The sequence below is a fragment of the Crocuta crocuta genome, unplaced genomic scaffold (genome assembly GCF_008692635.1).
Source record: "Crocuta crocuta isolate KB4526 unplaced genomic scaffold, BGI_CrCroc_1.0 scaffold343, whole genome shotgun sequence".
Classification (NCBI taxonomy): domain Eukaryota; kingdom Metazoa; phylum Chordata; class Mammalia; order Carnivora; family Hyaenidae; genus Crocuta; species Crocuta crocuta.
Window position 1 is genome coordinate 1,806,645 of NW_027532679.1, and position 21,067 is coordinate 1,827,711.

The following is a 21,067-nucleotide window of genomic DNA, read 5'->3' on the forward strand; positions in this document are numbered from 1 at the left end:
CCTAGCTTGGAGTCCAGATTCTAGATTTTTTTCAGTTAACCTATTGGTGGGGGATTAAGCACTGAGGGATGGATTTATTCATATCAAAATAACAAAAGGTGAATTAATAAGGGTGATATTTTATTGATTTATAATATGAATACATATTTGCAATTTCCAGAATATATATATATATATATAGAGAGAGAGAGAGAGAGAGAGTGTGAGTGAGTCCAGGACGACATTTATCCAAGACTCTTAAATTGCAGTTCAAAGTATGTTAGATATGTTATTGGGTTGCATCTAAAACCCACAGTTTGTAGGATGTTAATTTCATATGCCCAATAATGTGTTTTGCATATGTAGTTCTCTCCTTTTCTTATTGCCAGAGTTCCCTTCTTCCTCCCCCCTATTTCCTTGAGAGAACACAAAGGACACAAAACTTTGAGATGTGGCTCATGACTCTCATTTCCACTCAGCAGCTATGCACGTGCACCGCTAAAGGCAAGACATCCCAAAGCCCAGGGAGAGAGATTGTGAAGCTGTCAATCAGGATCACAGCTCAGTGGGAAGCAACCAATGGGTCTTGGGGCTCAGTGGGAACCATCCAATCACTTTCACAGCCCAGCTGCAGGAGAGCCTGGCTGGCAACCAGCAGCCAACAGAGGGTTTTGGGATTCCCTGTTTAAGTTCCATCTGTCTCTCCTTTAGAAAACTGTAAAATAAACAAAATGATATGCTTTAATACAATTTAAAAGTGAATCATGATGGAGGAAGTTGTCAGATTATATAAGCTGTAGAAAGTGACTTCTAAGGACCCAAGATAGGAAAAAAAAAAAAACAATAGCTGTCTCCACATCTCCATTTTCAGTTATTAGTCTATAATAAAGGTGAGCATAAAGGAGATAGGGTCTATATTTGATCATTTTGGGGACATTTCTCTAAAAAGGATAGATCTCATAATCTGATGGTGATGTATTTGGATATGTGACAGATGTCCTAGAGGTGATATATTTGTGAAGTTTTAGCATTCTCCATCGTAAAATTCTAACAATGGCCACGTTCCCTTAAAGAGCTTTACTGGTTATTTCTGTTAATAGGGATTGATGATTTTTTTCTATAATAGGCCCAATTATGTGTGTGTGTGTGTGTGTGTGTGTGTGTGTATGTATGTGTGTGTGTGTATTTTTGTTTAATTATTTATTTTTGAGGGAGAGAGCCTGAGCCGGGAAAGGGCAGAGGGAGAGGGAGATAGAGAATCCCAAGTAGGCTCTGTGCACATGAACCAGGAGATCATGACCTGAGTTGAAACCAGCAGTGGGGTGCTTAACTGACTGAGCCACCCAGGCCCCATGGTGTGCATTTTAGGCTTTGTGGTTATGTGGCCTCTGCTGCAACTATGCTGTCATTGTAAAAGTCACAATAAACTATATGTAAATTAATGACCAGGGCTGTATTCCAACAAAATGTGGTTTATAATTACTGAAATTTTAATTTCCTACAACTTTAACATGTCATGAAATCTTCTTGATTTTTTTTAACCATTTAAAAATGCAAAATCTATTATTGGCTCTTAAATCGTAGTTTACTGATTCCTGTCTCACACAATTTAACAACACAATGAATTTGTTCTCAATATAATGGAAGCCTAATGTTTCAGGCATATTCATGGAAAAGGGCACCTGGAGTTTTATGCTTCATGACTATTCTTCTTCCTCTTCTTTTTCTTCTTCTTCCTTCTCCTCCTCCTCCTCCTCTTCTTTCTCTTCCTCTTCTTTTTCTTGTTTAAGGGCTTTCTCAGTCAGCAACATCTTAATAGTCTAGCCAGTCAGGAGCACATGGCTCCTCCCTGATACTCCTGTGGCATAGCTTATTTTGAGCACTCAAGCTACATTTCTCTTTTCCAGTTTTCTTTGTTATTTTGTGAAAATAGATAACCTGGCTCACAAGGTAGTATATATGTATTCAGTTTTGTCATCTCTACAGGATATATGACTCCCCCTTGGCTCTGGCCAAGAACACATTCCTCCTGCTCACATAATAGGTCCTGGAATGTCTCACCACCTTACAGGCCAGTCATAGTAGCATCTTAAAGAGAATGTAGGGTGTGCACTGGACCATCAATTTAAGGCCTAATTTCCAAGTCTTGTCACAGGATCTTCTTTTTACCAATGATAGACCAGAATGTCTACTCCCTTCACAGAAAACCAATCAGCCACTGACAGAGAGGGAGCCTCATTCTCTGATCTGAACAACTAAGAAGTTTCATCTTTTATACTTAATCTGATTATTCAAGAATGCTTTTGGAGGGCACTGTGTTAAATATTGATTTTAGTATTTTTTTTTACTTTATCGAGTGAAAATTGACAAATTGTGATATAAAAGGCTACCCTTTCTCTTTGCATATTCTTGACTCCTTTGTTTTAACTTTATTGACCATATATGTCAATAGGTTTAATTCTGGGCTTTCTTTCTATTCCATTCATCTATGAACCTGTTTTTATGCCACTACCGTTACTGTTTTGATACCTGTAGCTTCATAATATAGGTTGAAATTAGGAAGCATGATGCCTTCAGCTTTGTTCTTTTTTCTCGAGATTGCTTTGGCTTTTTAAGGTGTGGTTCCATACACATTTTAGGATTGTTTTTCCTATATCTATGAAGAATGACATTAGAATTTTGGTAGAGATTGCATTGAATCTGTGTATTACTTTGAGTAGTATGGGCATCTTAACAGTATTCTTCCAGACCTTTGATACAGAATATCTTTCCAATTATTGTGTCATCTTTGATTCCTTTTATCAGTGTCTTACAGCTTTTGGTGTCGAAGTCTTTTACCTGTTTTGGTTAAATTTAGTCCTAGGTATTTCATTCTTTTTGATGCATTGTAAAGGAGATTATTTTCTTAATTTCTGATAACTCATTATTAGTATATGAAAAAGGACCTGAGTTTTGTATATTGATTTTGTGTCCTGTAACTTTACTGAATTTGTTTTTGGTTCTAACAGTTATGTTGGGGGAGTCTTTAGGGTTGTTTTATGTGTAATGTTATGTCTTTGGCAAATAGTGATAATTTTACTTCTATTCTGATTTGATACCTTTCCTTAATTTTTCCTGCTGAAAAGCTCTGACTCTAACTTCATTGCAGTGTTGAATATAAGTAATAAGAATGGACATCCTTGTCTTGTTCCTGACCGTAAAGGAAAAACTTTCAGCTTTTTACCATTAAGGAGGATATTAGCTGTGCACTAGTGATATATGGAAATATATTGATGTACATTCCCTCTATATCCACTTAATTGAGAATTTTTATCAAATAGTTACTGAATTTTGTTAAATGTTTTTTCTGCATCTATTGAGATGGTAATATGGTTTTAATGCTTGTTTTATTAAGATGGTATATCACTTTGATTTGAAGATGTTGAGCCATCCTTGCTTCCCTGGAATAAAGTCCTCTTTATCATGGTGTATGATTCTTTCAATGTAAGTTTGAATTTGGTTGCTTAATTTTGTTGAAGGTTTTTGCATCTATGTTTATCATGGACATTGGTCTCGAATGTTGGGTCCTTGTCTGGTTTTTGGATCAGGGTAATGCTTGCCTCAAAAAATATGTTTGGAAGTTTCCCCTCCTCTTGTGTTTTTGGAGAAGGTTGAGAAGGTTTGGTATTAATTCTTCTTTAACTGTTTGGTAAAACTCATTAGTGAAACCATCTGGTCCTGGACTTTTGTTTGTTGGGAGGTTTTAAATACTTACTCAATGTCTTTACTAGTGATCAGCCTGTCAGATTTTCTGCTAATTCATGATTCAGTTTTGGTAGGTTGTATATTTCTAATAATTTTTCCCATTTATTCTAGGTTGACCAATAAATGACCTTTAATTACTCATAGTGTCTCTTAATGATCCTTTTCTGTAGAATCAGTTATAATGTCTCTTTTATTTCTGTTTGAGTGCTCTTTCGTCTTGGCAAGTCTGGCTGAAATTTGTCTATTTTTTTTTAAATTTTTTAAATTTCTTTAAATGTTTATTTACCTTTTGAGAGAAAGAGAGAGACAGAGGCCAAGCAGGGAAGAGGCAGAGAAAGACGGAGACACAGAATCCCAAGCAGGCTCTAGGCTCTGAGCTGTCAACACGGAGCCCAGTGCGGAGCTCCATCCCACAAATGGTGAGATCATGACCTGAACCAAAGTCAGACACTCAACCGACTAAGCCACCCAGGTGTCCCCTATTTTCTTTATATTTTCAAAAGATTAGCTTTTAGTCACTGATCTTTTTTATATTACCTTTTCTAGTCTATATTTCAATGATTTCCATTCTCAGCTTTTCTTTTTTTAATTTTCTACTAACTTTGGGCTTAGTTTGTTCTTGTTTTTCTAATATGTTAGGTATAAAGTTACGTTGTTCATTTGAGATCTTTTTTCCTCTTAATTAGCCATTTATCCCTCCAAACTTCTCTCTTAGGACTGCTTTTGCTGTATCTCATAAATTTTGGTATTTTGTGTTTTCATCTTCATTTGTCTCAGGATTTTTTTTTATTTCTCATTTGATTTCTTCTTTGACCCATTGATGGTTCAAGAGCATGTTGTTTAATCTCCACATATTTGAGAATGTTTCAGTTTTCCTCTTGTTATTTCTAGTTTCATATGTTTGTGATCAGAAAAAAAATCCTTGATATGATTTCAATATTTCTGAATTCATTAATGCTTGCTTTTTTGCCTAACGTATGATCTATCCTTGAGATGTTCCGTTGTACCTGGGAAGAATGTTTATTATGCTCATTTTAGATGGAATTTTCTCTGTATGTCTGTTAGGTCCATTTAGTCTAATGTGTAGTTGAAGTCCAGTGTTTGCTTATATTTCTGAAGACATGATCTATCCAGTTTTGGGAGTTCTGTATAAGTCCCCTGTTATTACTATATTGCTGTTTATTTCTCCCATCAGATCTGTGAATATGTGCTGTATATATTTAGGTGTTCCTGTGTTGGGTGCATAAACATTTACAGTTGCTAGATCTTCTTAATTAATGGACCCTTTATAAAATTATAAAATGATAATCTCTGCCTCTTATTACAGTTTTTGGTTTAAAGTCTATATTGTTTGATGCAAATATTGTGACCCCTTTTTTCTTTTGGTTTCCATTTGTGTGAAGTATCTTTCTCCTTCTCCTCATTTTGCCTATGTTTGTCTTTAAAGCTGAAGCAAATTTTTTTGTAGACAGTACATGGTGGAATCTAGTGTTACTATCCATTAAGCCACTCTATGAATTCTCATTGGAGAGTTTATTCCATTTACGTTTAAAGTAATTGTTGTAAGTATGGACTTACAATTGCCATTTTGATAATTATTATTTCTTTTTTGTTTATGTTTTCACAGTTCTTTTGTTTCTATATTCCTTTCTTGGTCTCTTCCTTTATTTTTTTATGATTTTTATGTAGTATTGTGTCTTGATTCCTTTCCTTGTATATTGTATGTGTTTGCAGTTACCAGAAGGCTTACATAAAATATCTTAGGGTTATAATGGTTTATTTTAAAATGAGAAAACTTAACTCTCTATACGTACAGAAGCTCTTCACTGTTACACTCTTTCCCAACATTTTGTTTTTGATGTTACAATTACATTTTACATTTTGATATTATATATCAGATTACTGTAGTTATGATTATTTTTTAAACTTTATTTATTATTTATTTATTTATTTTTAGAGAGGGAGAGAGTGTGTGTGTGCACAAGCAGGGGAGGAACAGTGGGAGAGAGAGAGGGAGAGAGAGAGAGAGAGAGAGAGAGAGAGAATATCTTAAGCAGGCTCCATGCCCACTGTAGAGTCTGATGCAGGGCTTGATCTCATGACTATGAGCAGAAATCAAGAGAAGGATCCTTAACTGACTGAGCTACCCAGGCATCCCTACAAATTATTTTAGTTATGGTTGTTTTTAATATTTTTCTCTTACTCTTTATACTGAAGTTCTACTTCACTTTTCACCATTTACTTGGTTAGCTTGTCACAATTACAGTATATTCTGATTTTAGGTATATATTATGTTTACTAGCAAGTGTTATAATTTCCTGTTTTCCTATTAGTAAGTAGCAGCCTTTCTTTTAGTTTGAAGAACTCTATTGACATTTTTTGTAAAGCTGGTCTACTGGTAATGAGGTCCTTCAGCTTTCACTTGTCTAGAAAACTCTATCTCTTTGAATTCTGAAGGGCAACTTTGTTGGCAGTGTATTGATTGGTACAGTAGCTGGGTTGACAGTCTTTTACTTCCAGGACTTTGAATGTGTCATGCCACGCCCTTCTGGCTCTACTCACTGCTTTTAAGATTCTCTCCTTGTCTTTAACTTTTGGCAATTCAAGTATAATATGTTCAGGATGGATCTCTTTGGATGCATCTTTTTTTAAACTTTCTGTACTTCCTGGATCTGGATGTGTTTTCCTTTCCCCAAATTGCTACAATTTTCAGCCATTTTCTTTGAATTACTTTTCTCTTTCTTTGTCTTCTCCTTTTGGGACCCCTATAATGCACCTATTGGTCTGTAGAGTGGTATCTTGTAAGTCTCTTAAACTATATTTTCTCCTTTTATTTTATTATTATTTTTTTTCATTTTGTTCCTCTGATGGGAATACTTCCAGTGCCCTGTCGTTAGTTTTACTGATCCTTTTTTTCATTTGCTCTAGGCTGCTGTAGAAACCTCCCCATCAGCTTATGAAGTTTTCAGTTTAGTTAATATGTTATTCAGTTTTATGGTTTCTGTTTGATAGTTTCTCACATTTTCTCTTTGTGGAAATTCTCACTTTGTTTATGCATTGTTTTCCTGACCATAGCAAGCACCTTTATGGCCATTATTTTGCAAGCTCTATCAAGTAAATCACATTTGTTTCATTAAGGTAGGTTTCTAGAGCCTTATGTTATTTTTTTGTTTGAAACATATTTCCATGTTTATTCATTTTCCTTGATTCTATGTATTGCTTTCTTCATATTAGATCAAATAATTGCCTCTTCTAGTCTTGACAGACTGGTCACTGTAACAGATGAATCTTGTCAGTAAGCTTGGTCTGAGCTCCTGGTTCCCATTCAACCTTTGTGATTGTCCAGGCCACCATCTTTATTCTTAGTGGCTTCCAGAAGTTGAGAGTATGCCAAGACCCATCAGTGCCTCCAATGGTGAAGATCATAGTCAGTGACTAGTTGCAGGCTCCTTAGAAGCCAGATCCCCAAGTAGCATCTAGCAAAGTTATGCAGTTAAATCCCTTCTGGGGTGAAACTGGAACAGAAATATGTTTGCCTGCTGTCTCTGTGCTGAGTCTCAGTGTATAGATGGTGTGGGTGTGTGGTGGGGGCGGTTTCTTGTGTCTACTTATAAAGTGCTTCTTTGTTTGCAATAGTCCTGTTACAATTATGAATGCAAACCCTGTTGGCTGTCATAGCTCAGTAATTTCAGGGCTTGTACCTGGGGTGGCTGCTGTAAAATTTGGGTTGCTAGATATCTGGCAAAACTCTTTACATGGAGACCTTTGTGATTGGTTTTATTTATGAGGTGAGTTAGAGTGTAAAGTCATGGGAAGTGCCTTCTGGCTCTGGCTCTATTGGACTCAGAGGAGGATCACATCGCAGCACTGGGTGTGTTCCAATTAGGAGCTGGGTCCTCAGGCAGCAGCTTGTAAATCATGCATTCAAACTTCCTTTAGAGAAAGATTGGGAGATGAGCACTTTGGCCTGTTCCTTATGCACTGAGCCCTGTGGGGATAGCCAGGGCAGTGTCCCTCCGTTCCTGCTAATAGTCCTTTTTTGTTTGTTAGAGTCCTTATGGACTTGGGATGCAAACCATATTGTTTTTCAAAGTTAGGTATGTTGGGGTCCCATCCTTTTGGTGGCAGCCTTAATTGTTGGGGTTCTAGACAAGTGATCCAAACCTTTTACTCCCCAGAGAGAAGGTAGGAGTTGGATATTCCCTCCTAATTGTGTGGTGCTACGCCATGAGTTGGGTTTATGGCAAGAGTGTTCTTCAGCCTTTCTTACCTATTTTGATATAGGTATTTTCACATTTGCCTGATGTGGAGGAGCCACTCAGCCAGTTTCTGGAAGTCTCAAGGAGAACATTTTTTTCCATGTGTAGCTGTAATTTTGATATGTCCTTTGGAGGAGGGAAATTCAGGAGTCTCTTAGGTTGCCATCTTGATCTTTGGTTAAGCCCTTCCCCAAATAGGCTTTTGTTTCCACTCATATGTTTACTGGTTTATTTTTAAAAGATGCACAGTCAGAAATACCCAAGTAAAAGAGAAACATAGACTAATGTGTGGAGTGAGGTGAGGACACTCCATTCTCCTGGCACCTCCATGTGCTCACCAACCTGGAAGGAAGCTCCACGTGCTGTTACATTTTGAAGTCACAGATGGTTCCAGTGGAAATGAGTCCAGTGATTAGTTTCAATGGCTGCAGGATGGAAGAATGGCAGTGTCATGTTGCAGACATCTCATCCCTGGCATATAGCTTGAAGAAAGTACCATTTGCAAAAATAGGATCCCCCCCCAAAAAAAAGAGTACCAGAGGCCCTTTCAATATCAAATAAGATCATATATAATAAAGATAGGATATTCCATGAACATCTTAAGATTTAAATTTTTAAATAAGGATTCATATGATGTAAAATATTTGAGCATTAATACTCTCTGTGAATGGTATGTTGAACACATGAAGCTCTCATATTTTATTATTGTTGGCATATTATCTACCAAATTGTGATTATAATAATAATCACAATTTGGCATGGGGAGAGACAAAGGTATTGTGTTCTATTTTATGAAATTAAGGTATTTTACATATATGGACCACAGATAAAGTAATACAGCACCAAAATAAATAATTGGAATTTGAATTGATATACCGTGAAGTGATTAATATTATGGTAGTATTTAAATATATTAGTAACAATATACTTTAATTTGATAGTATTATAATACCCTGAAGAAACTAAACTCCTTTTAAAAATTATTTTTAATTTTTATTTATATTTAAGAGAGTGGGGGGAGGGAAGGCACAGAGACAGAGACAGAATCTGAAGCAGAATCTGAGCAGTGAGCTGTCAGCACAGAGCCAGACATGAGGCTCAAACTCACCAGCAGTGAGATCATGACCTGAGCCAAAGTCAGACACTCAACCGACCGAGCCATCAAGCTGCCCCCAAATTAAACTCCTTTTAAGGTTCTGGCTCTGCCTTTATTGCTTGTTTGATTCCGGACAAATAATTAAAGCATTTATGGCTCAATTTTCTGAACTCAAAAATGGGAATTATAACATATAGGATAGTTGTGAGGAAATGAAGTAATCCTGTAACACATATTAAGCGTATAGTAAATGCTCAATAATAATGGCAGTGGTAGTAGTAGTGATAATGATTGCAATTAAGAAGTCATAGGGGAGGGGTGCCTGGGTGGCTCATTCAGTTAGGCGTCTGACTTTGGCTCCATCCAGGTCATGATCTCACAGTTGAGTTTGAACCCCTCATCAGGCTCTGTGCTGACAGCTCAGATCCTGGAGCCTGCTTCAGATTCTATATCTTCCTCTCTCTCTGCCCTGCCCCTGTTTGCTTTCTGTCTCTGTCTCTTAAAAAATGAATAAACATTAAAAATAAAAAAAAAAGAAGTCATGGGGAAACTGAAACTTGCCACAGACACAGAATATGATAATATCCATTATTGCTGTATTGATGTTCTTTAGGAAATGCTTATTTCTCTAATAATTATAACCTATTTTTGTTGCAAATGGTTGTTGCCAAAATTATTAACGAGTTGATTAGTCTTTGGTTTTGATCTAGTAACCTCATTTAAACCCAGCACTAGCCAATTTCACAAAACCATTTCCATGTTCAAACAGAGAAACAATTCATTAGTCTTACCATGTGTTTCCATATGCTTAGCATTAATCATTGTTTAGTTGGGTAAACAGGGGCTCGCATTTTATTCTTGATGCCATCAGGGAAATTAGTGTAAATGAGAAATTTCATTCTAAAAAGCCCTCAAACATACCAGAGGCTTTCACATCCAAATGTTACATGATATCATTTAACATTCTTTTAATCAGAAGTCATCTTTTTTGTCTAAAAAAATTGTTATGACTTATTTTTTTTGTGAAAGAATTGGAAAATGAAGGAAAGCACCAAGGGAATTAAGTCATTCATAGCTTCTCACCATCTAATAATAACCACTGCCAGCATATTGATGATTATGCTGCTTTTTTTGTTTGCTGTGGATATATATACATGTGTTTTTTCTAAGTTTCTATCACTCCACTCCAAATCTGTTTCTTTGTACCTTGTTTTGTGATACTAGGGCTGGGACTGGACAAACCATAATCTTCCTTTGGTTTTGGTCCGATAGGGCCTTGTCAACTGGGAGAGTAGGAGGTAGATTGGAGGATGGTAGGTAGGCAAAGGAATTCCTTTTTTAAAAATATTTCCTCATTCTTCTGTCAACTGTATCTCACCAAGCGCTTACTATCCGTGACAACAGTTGATTCCTGTGTGGGTTGGTGTTAGTTTCCATATTATTCCCATATTCCCAGAGTGAAATAGATGCACCCTTTTTTGAGGGCTGTGAGTTGTAGCTTTGTGCAAACTCCTCTCACCTCCAGAGCCCTGAAGGTACCAGCACTGCCCAAGGAGGGCCCCTCCTCAGAATGCTAGATCCTAGATCCCTTGGGAGCTTCCTTGGGTGTTCTCATTTCTGATATTTCCTATTTCGTTCCTTTGTCTCGTCTTAGGGGCTGCGGCTGTTCAGTGTGGTTTCTACCATCATGATGCCCAGATGTTGCCCTTTGCCTTGCTAGTGCTCCTTTGTCTCTTGAACAGATTTCAGAGATTAAATTATATGTGTTAAAAGAATTGATGGACCCTGACTGATAGGCCCACATATCCTAATTCTTAGCTTTTTCTTTCAATTTTCATCCTTTGCTTGAACATTACTCATGAGACCCCAAGCTATCTTTCACAAACCAAATGTAGACTTGATGCATCCCTGAAGTACTGACATTTAGACTCTAGTATCACGATGCTACTGCCTACCAGCCAACCGATCAATCATTCAGTATCTCAGTCTCTGTACGTCATGATTTGATGAAGCTGTTTAATATGCTAGGCATTTAATCCTCATTTAAAACTAAATGTTAAGACTAGAATACACCTGGTGGTCATGAGTTTAAGTACACATAGTTTGGGGAGAATTGGGAGCTCCAGAAAATGTAAAAATAACGTTATGAGGGAAAGAACAAAAATTAGTAATGTGACCCAAATGTTAGAAATATATTATTGAAGATTATGTGTGAAAGACTAGATTCAGTTAGGAGTATAATCCATATTTTACTTTGTTGTGAATAAAACCTGTTTTGGCACACATTCCTATGGATAAAACTGTTTTTCAGACTTAAATCTTACAAGCGATTTGCATTTATCAAAGAAGGACCTTTCTGCATTTTTATTAAAATGTACAGGAGTGTACAGTGCTTCATAATCTATCCTGTATACTCATTCTGTTATGAACATCTATGCATGGCATAAATCCTCTCTCAATAAATGGTTCTAAAAAGCACTTTATTTAAATATTCCCCCACTGTCAGACATTTATATTGTTGCTAATTTTTCAATATAAAATTAAGCCTTTTAAACCTTCTTGTAGGTAAATCTTTGCATAAATTCTTAATGATTCCCTTGGAAAATTTGCCTTAAAACTATAAATGACGGTTCAAAGTGTATAGATCTTTTTTTTAGCCTTTTGATGTACACTGGTAATTTGCCCCTGGAAAACAGTGCCTCAGTGACATTTCCACTAGCAGTGACTAGAGATACACATTTTCCAACCCTCACTAATTAATTTGAAACAACCATAGGAAGAGTTGGAAAACAGTTTTCTCACCTAATTCACAGCATTCTCTGGATTATATTTGAAAAATTATCTGTTGAAATACTGTTTGTTCCCACACATTAAAGTCTCTACTAATTATTTAGAACTGAATCATTTTTATTTCCATGTTTCTTTTTTCCCCTCTTTTTCTTTTTTAAAGCTGTCCTAGGGTTGAAAGAAAGCCAAAGGAGTAAAAGTGATTAATAAGAAATGGAGAGTGGAAAATCAAGGCCAAGTAAAAGACGAAACATTATATTGTTCAGTGAATTTTAGGCCTACAGCTATGAAAATTGTATATATTTTTCTCTTGCTTGTAAATATTAATTATATATGATTTTTGTGCCTATTTACTTGGGTATATTGGTTCTTTCCTTTCTCGTGTTCTCTTTCTCTTATTCTTTTTGTAAGTTATTTTTAACATTTATTTATTTTCTGAGAGACAGCATGAGCTACAGATGGGTAGAGAAAGAGGCAAACACAGAATCTGAAGCAGGCTCCCGGCTCCAAGCTGTCAGCACAGAGCCTGACACGGGGCTCAAACCCACGAACCTTGAGACCATGACCTGAGCCGAAGTTGGACGCTTAATGGACTGAGCCACCCAGGTGCCTCACTCTCTTACTTATTCGTAAATAATCACCCTGGATTACCCCGAAGACACAGTCAGAAGGGAAGTAAAAAGTGAGTGTGTCATGGGACTGCTATAACAAGACAACACAGGGGTATCTGGGTGGCTCAGTTGGTTGAGAGTCTGACTTGGCTCAGGTCATGTCATGTTCCTAACTGGTTCCCTCTTGCTATGTTCTTAAATGGTAGACAGTCATAGGGAGGCCTGTGGAGTCTGTTTTATAAGAACCTTGATCTTACCCAGTAGGTTTTCACTCTCGTGACCTAAGTATCTCTGAAAGATCTCACATCCTAATACCATTGTCCTTGGGAGTTAGGATTTCAACGTATGAATTTTGAGTGGACAGACTGTAGCAAGACAGGAGGGATGAGGGGAGGTAGGAGAGAAAGAAGGAAGGTAAACTTGCCCTTTTTTCTGATCCCAAACATGTTGGCTTTCACTTCTTCCTTCCTCACCTCATTGTTCCCTCCAACACTTCATCTTACATTCCCTTTGTAAATATAACGCAACATTAAAATTCAGGTAGATATTTTCTGTGTTAAGAACACCAACATCTGTTTCCCCTTACCCTTCTTCCATAGGGCCGTGTTTATTCTTACTGTCTTTAAAAAAAAAAAAAACGGTGGGTTTTTTTGTTTGTTTGTTTGATTTTGAGAGTGAGAGAGCAAGCGAGCACAAGTTGAAGAGTGTGAAGGGAGAGGTTGAGGGAGAGAATCCCAAGCAGACTCCATGCTGTCAACACAGAGCCTGCTGTGGGGCTTAGTCCCAGGAACCATGAGATCATGACCTTAGCAGAAATCAAGAGTCAGTGCCTTAACAGATTGAGCCACCCTGGCGCCTCTGTTGTTACACGAATTCTAGACAACTGTGGAAGAAACAAAGGAAACCTAAAAGATGATCTTTACGGATAAGGACAGATGCAGACTCTAGAGATAGATAGTAGTCTAGGAGTTTTTGGAGCAGATCCAAGTAGAAACTTGGCCTTGTGCAAATGGTGTAAATTGAGTATACATAAGGTTTTTTTTTGTATTCATGTTAGAAATAAGTGTAATGTTTTCTTATTTATTCAGTAATAATTTACTGAGTACTTGGATTGTGAGACACTGTATCAGGTACTTTGTATTTATTAATTAACTTTCCCGATATTCATATGGAATATGTGCTCTTATGTTCCCCACTGTGTTGATCAGGAATCTGAAGGTTGGAGTGCTTAGAAACAGTGAGCAAGTAGTTAGACTGGGATTTGGCTCTAGCTTTTGACCTCTTGCTCTTTACTCTGTTACCTTCCATAAATGTCTCTGTGTGTGGCCCGTGGCACTTCCATGTGAAAGGGCTAATGGTTTCCTTTTAGTTTCATTGAGGACTCAAATAGCACAGGTAATTATTTTTAGTGGCATTTTAATTGACATTGCTAGGAAATCTTTCACAGTCTTATGTGAGGTGTGATAGAGTCCTCATCTTTGCCTCAAGTTTTAGGAAGTTCTAGACTTGTGGTATATGAGCATGGCATATGTGTTTAGAATCAGGACTTTGCAGTGAATGAGTGCTGCAGTATCTCCTTGGCATAAAAAAAAATGTAGCACATAGGCAGTAGCCCTACTACCTTAACACAGACACACATGCCTACCCATACACACACACACACACACACACACACACACACACACACACCTACACACCTACACACCTACCTCTTATAGCCTTAGTGGAAAATGATAAATCTGAACCTTTTTCTTGTGAGCCTAGATATGATCTTTAAAGGCTTTTCAACACTTAGCTTTAGAGAAGTTTGCCATTTGGGTGGACCAAGAGTTTGAGATGAAGCTGGCTTGCTTTCCTTTGTCTTTTCCTGTCACTTCCATTGAAGAAGGTTAAGTTGAGACCCAAAAAGATGTATGAATTGTTTACTTTAGCTGCTGGCTCAAAAGCAACCTTCTGTCAATTTTTGACTCAAGAATAGAAAGTGTCTGTCTCACACAGTCGTGAAGGAATAAATTAAATGATGTATTCATAGTCCTTTATTTAGTACCCCACACATAAGGGTTTTAGGAAACGGCTTCTGTTAGGCAAGTTGCTGTCTCACCAACCTCTACTCCATTGTGACTAGTCCTATTAGTAGAATCACAGGTAGAAGTACGAACACTGAACTGGGGTTCTAGAAACTCCCCAGTTCCAAGTTCGATTGCTGGCTTTTGGCTTTCTCACCTTTGGGAAGTTACTTTACCTCTCCATGCCTAGATTCCTTCCTTTTTGAATAATGACACTGGAGAATAATGCACTACTACAATGGTATATGGATTCAGGGAATACAAAAATGGAAGGGAAAGGGAAGAGGAAGAAGCAGCAGCACAAGGAATTCAATTCAAATTTGCATGATTTTATTTAAAGCCAGGAATAGTGGTGGTTGTTGGTGAATGCAAGACAAAAAAGACATTTTGCTTTCAATATGGGCAACATTTAATTACAAAAAAAAAAACAACCTGCATTTGCAATAATTTCAAGCTTTTATAGATCATTTACCCACAGAAACTCCAGAAACTTTATGAAGGCAGGGCTCTCACTCACTGTGGCTTCAGTATCTTCAGTACCATGCACATATTAGATGCTTTAGTGCTGATCAGTATATGACTCATTAATGAATACCATTGATTTTTTTTATCTTACTCCATAGGAAACATAAACTCAAAGTGTGTCTATTTTGTGAATGTGTGTGTGTGTATTTGTGTCCATTGATTTGCAAAGCTTCTTGGATTTCAGGTACTTGGACTTCAGATTAAGAAATATATTGCCTACAGATTTAATGTTCTAGGAATCTACTAATGGCTTATTAAAATGATATGATGTAAATAAGATAACAGAAAACACAAATGGAAAGACAACCTGTGCTCTCAGGTTGAAAGACTTAACATGGTTAAATGTCCATACTACCTAGAATGATCTACAGATTTAGTGCAACGCCTGCCAAAATCCCAGTGATATATTTTGCAGAAAGGAGAAAAGCATACTAAAATTCATAGGGAATCTCAAGGGACCCCAAATAGTCAAAGCAGTCTTGAAAGAGAAGAACAAAGTTGGAGGCCTCATATTTGCTGATTTCAAAACCTAAGACTCAACAATAATAATAAAGATTTGTACTGGCATAAAGATAGATATGTAGACCCATGGAACAGAATAGAGCCCAGAAATAAACCTTCACATGTATGGCCAAATTATTTTCAACAAAGGTACCAAAACTATAATGGGAAAGGAAGATCTCTTCAACAAATGATGCTGATAAAATTGGGTATCTATATGCAGAAAACTGAAATTGGATCCTTATGATATATACACATGTATTAATGACCTAAACATCAGACCTACAATTATAAAAATCCTAGAAGAAAATATAGGGGAAATTTTCAGGACCTTGGTTTTGGCAATGATTTCTTGGATATGACACCAAAGCCAAGGAGACAAACAGACAATAGACAGATGGAATGGCATCACACTTAAAATTTCTATGCATCAAAGGATGGGGCACCTGGGTGGCTCAGTCACTTGAGCGTCCGACTTCGGCTCAGGTCATGATCTCACAGTTGTTGGGTTTGAGCCCCATATCGGGCTCTGTGCTGACATCTAGCTCAGAGCCTGGAGCCTGCTTCAGATTCTGTGTCTCCCTCTCTCTCTGATCCTCCCCTGCTCATGCTCTCTCTCTCTTTCTCTTTGTCCCTCAGAAATAAATAAAACATTTAAAAATATTTCTATGCACCAAAGGAAATATCAAGAGAGTGAAAAGGAAATCTATGGAGTGGGGAAAATACTTGCAAATTCTATATCTCATAAGAGTTAGTATGCAGAATATACTGAGAACTTCTACAACTCAATAACAACAATAAAAATATCCAGATTAAAAAAGGGGCAAAGGATTTAAATAGGCACTTCTCCAAAGAAGGTATATAAATGGCCAAAAGCCTATGAAAATATGCTTAACATAAACAACCATAAGAGAAATAGAAATCAAAACCACTATGAGATATCATTTCATTCCCTTAAGGTAGCCACAATCAAGAAGACAAAAAAATAACAAATGTTGGCAAAGATGTATATATATTAGAATCCTACACTATTGGTGAGAATGAAAACTGATGCAGCCATTATGGAAAATGACATAAGAATTTTCTCAAAAAAAACCCCACCTAAAAATAGAATAACCATATGATCTAGCAATGTTACTTCTGGGTATACAGCCAAAAGAATTCAAAGTATCTTGAAGAGACAGTTGCCCACTGTGTTCATTGATGCATTGTTCATAATAGCCTTAAGGTGGAAACAATGCATGTATAAAGAAAAATAATATGCACAATATTCCTGTGTCGGAGTGTGCATGTAGATCATGATATATACACCACACACATACATGGATATCATGTAGCCTTTACAAAGTAAGAGAGTAAAAAAAACCTGTCACATGCTACAACATAAATGAACCTTGAAGACAGTATGCTCAGTGAAGCAAGGCAATCACAAAAGGCCAAACACCGTATTATTCCATTCCTCTAAAGTCCCCCAAATCATAGACACAGAAAGCAGAAAGGTGGTTTTCAAGGGCTAGAGGAGATGAAGGGGTAATTAGTGATTAATAGGTATATAATTTGAGGGTTTTTTTTTTGTTTTGTTCTGTTATTTTTATTTTATTTTTTTTAGATAAAAAGAGTGGGAGGGACATACAGTGGTGGGGACAGAGGATCTGAAGCAGGATCTACACTGCTGTGTGCTGACAGCAGCGAGCCCGATGTGAGGCTCGAATTCCCGAACCATGAGATAATGATGTGAGCTGAAGTTGGTGCTTAACTGGCTAAGCCACTCAGTCTGCCCTGAATTTTGTAGGATGAAAAACGTTCTAGAAATCGGTTGTACAACAATGTGGAAATACTTTACTGACTCGTACACCTAAAAATTAAGATAGTAAATTTAATGTGTTTTTTACCATGATAAAAAAAATATGGAACATGACACACAAGTACACAATAATCTTCAGCTAGTATGTTTATGTTTAAAAATGGTACGTTCGCTCTTTTGATAAACTAACAAACCCCTAGTATCAGCTTTGTGCAAGCTGTAGCCCAGAACAGAGTTTCAGTAAACATATTGCCACACGTGCTTCACGCCCACTCTGGCAATGAAGAAGGCTCCAGTCACTGGGCAACGCAATGCCAAGATGTCTCACACTGACATTGAAGTGTAGCCATAGGAGGTTCTGGTTGGAAGCCCACAGATTAACAGGAAAACCACAGTCTGGTGGTAAATGTGCCAATATGATAGGACCATGATGGCAGATGAGTCCAGTTTGGGAGGGAAAATGCAGTGAGTCTTTTCTCAGGAGAAAATGTGTTATTAAAACCAAATAAATGCTTCCTGCTGCAGGAGGGAAGTGGACAAGCCCATAATCCCCAAGGTGGTTTCTTCTTTCCTCCTCCTCCATTTTTTTTTTTTTTTAATCTAATAAGTGCTTTATCGCTTTCCGTTTCTCAGCCTGAGCCAGGCATGTTTGGGAGTTATTATGAGATTTGAAAGAATGCTGAGTTTTTGATCTTGTCAGGACTGCAAGTGCTTTATAAATGTCAGGGTTGGTGTGTGGGAATCTAGGACACTGCTTCTGTGTGTACCTTGTCCGCTAATGAGGCCACAGGAGAGCCGCCCTCTGAGCGACTCCTGGAGCAGTCCTGACTTCAAAAGCAGCTCTCTGGGTCTACTCAGTGAAAGAATTTCATGGTGGTGGTGGTGGTGTTATTGTTGTTGTTGTATTGCAAACAGTATCCAGGTTTAAATGACCTAATTCTAAACGCCACTCATTTACAACCTTAAAAACATTATTAATACTCAGAGCACCTCCTCGTTAGAGGAAAGACATCACCTAGGGGTTTCCTTTTGAAGCCTTACTATTAGAACAGTCTCTTGTGGTGCCTGGGTGTCTCAGTCAGTTAAGCATCTGACTTTGGCTCTGGTCATGATCTCGCGATTCCTGAGTTCAAGCCCTGTTTCTGGCTCTCTGTTGTCAGCGTAGAATCCTCTTTGGATCCTCTGTCTCCCTCTCTCTCTGCCTCTCCTCCACCTGTGTGTGCTCTCTCTCTCTCAAAAATAAATAACTATTAAAACAAAAAACAGTCTCTTGATTGTGACCCTCCTCAATGTTGTACTTGTCCTGGTTCAGTTCCTTATACTGGGTTAATATTTCTTTGATTCCTCAGAATTCAGTACTGTTTTTAGTTCGATTACCAGCACATCCTAGGCATAAAATACATACTTTTGCAGTGAATGAATGAAAGCCAAACTGGCTTACAGTTTTGAGCTTACCACTATGATTCTTGCTTATATAGCCTCTGCGTTTTGAATGATTCCGATCTTTATTATGGCTCTTGAGTTAATTGAAAGAGGTGTGAGGCTAATGATAAAGTCTTGCAGTTTTAATTTGCTTTTAGCACCAATATTTCTTGACTCTCAGTGATTAAACTCAGGCATTAGAGAAACATTGATACTGGAAGAGCCCTTCAACGTCTCTTCTAAAGCATTCCATTTAGAGAAGAGGTTTGTGGTTCAAAATAATAAGGTTATATCTCCAAGGTTTTGAAGACACAGATTCACTGCCTATATCATGTAAGGTCACCCACGGGTGTCAGGATCAAGAAACAAAGTGGAATACTAGATATGATCATGGGTAACTATAATGAAATAGAGGTTCTTTTGTTTGTTTTTAATTAAAAGGCCTGCAGTTTAAGCATGGCTTGAATGCATTTGGTCATGGGTTAGGCTGTGCTCTGCTAGGTTTTTCTATGTCCCGTGCTTAGTAGTGTGTTCTGTTAAATAGTGGTTGAAATGTTTTGATGTCTTCTATAGAAAGTGGATTCTAGGGGTGCAGGGGTGGCTCAGTTGGTTAAGCGTCCAACTTCGGCTCAGGCCATGATCCCACGGTTTGTGGGTTTGAGCCCTGCATCAGGTTCTGTACTGATAGCTCAGAGCCTGGAGCCTGCTTGGGATTCTGTGTCCTCCTCTCTCTCTGCCCCTCCTCTGCTCATACTCGCTGTCTCTCTCAAAAATAAATAAAACATTAAGGAAATTTTTTTAAAAAGATTAAAAAAAAAGTGGATTCTATGGTCAAGCAAGTCTGAGAAATAATATATTTAATGAAGTGAGATTGTTCAAAGCTTTCATACACTTATAGTACTTCAGGACTTTCTAGAAGGTGTAAAATGATACATCATATCCCACATTATTTGACCATAAAACCTTTTATTACGAGAATTTTTTAGAATAGCATGTTATGGAAGCCACCTGGGGAAGCCATACTCTAATTTTGAATATAAATACACATGTAATTTTGTCTACATATAGTTTCTATATTTTCTGTGACTTTCCACTACCATTTGTTGGCTCACATTATGTCAAGATTCTCCTTTTAAATATCTCTATTTGGAGATAAAGCCTATATTTTAGGTACTTAGAATTTAAATTGTTCTAAATCACAAAGTTAGTTAGGACTGCTTCATAATCATATTCCCCTATTGACCCTGTAAGTAAAGAAGTACAAAGATTTCCTGTGTAGTTTTGATATTTGACATTGATAAAGAGGGTAGCATCAAAAGGACAGGTTTGGACAGTTTTCATGATTGTTTGTGAGACTATACAGCTAGAGATTTGTGAAATTATAAAGATCTATAATGGTTATATACGCCAACCATGTATTCACTTACATGATCATCCTACGTTTATTGAACATATGCTTCAAGACAGTATGCTTTACACTAGAAAAGGGAAGATGGAAATGATGTAATCTCTGTCCTCACCTGATTTCTTCACTTTCTCAAAATAATAAAGAATTCAGGAAGACCTCCAGTAAGAAGTGAGCTTTTCAGTTTTTTGGTGCAGATTTCTCAATTTATCCAGTAGGATACCAAAAATCCAAATAATGAACTGACTTGTCCAATATCACAGTAACAAATTGAAATATAGACTATGGGACCTAGATATTTGGAATTGAGCCTGGTGCTCCATCTAGTACTGTGACATAACATAAACATGAAGGGGTAATGTTTCTAATGTAATGATTACATTTATATGACTGGAAATAGAAACTTCTCCAAGTTGGAAAAAATGCTCAGAAAGATCCCAAGATAAGAATATTTATCATGTGTTATTTTGAAGACTTAGTCCCCATTGAACTTACATTCTTGAGGCTTCCACATTGCTTACAACTATAGACTTAATCTCATAACTACCAGTGATGGATATTGGAGAGTTGACTTAATCTCATAACTATAGTGATGGTTATTGGAGATACCCATAAAAGCAAAAAGTGTGGTTTGTGGGAAGTTGTCATCTCACTGTGTCTTTTAATTCTGATGTTCTGGTCCTAATTTACCAGGTCATGAATAGTGAGGTGGTTTTTCCTCCTAAACAGCTGTGATTAAGTCTGAATCTTCAGCAGTTTGGGTTTAACCTTTCTCTAACAGGGGTGACCAGCAGAGATCTTTGTGTTATATAACTAACTAGAAATTACAAAAATATGATTATGATGCTGACTTTACACCTCAAGCAAA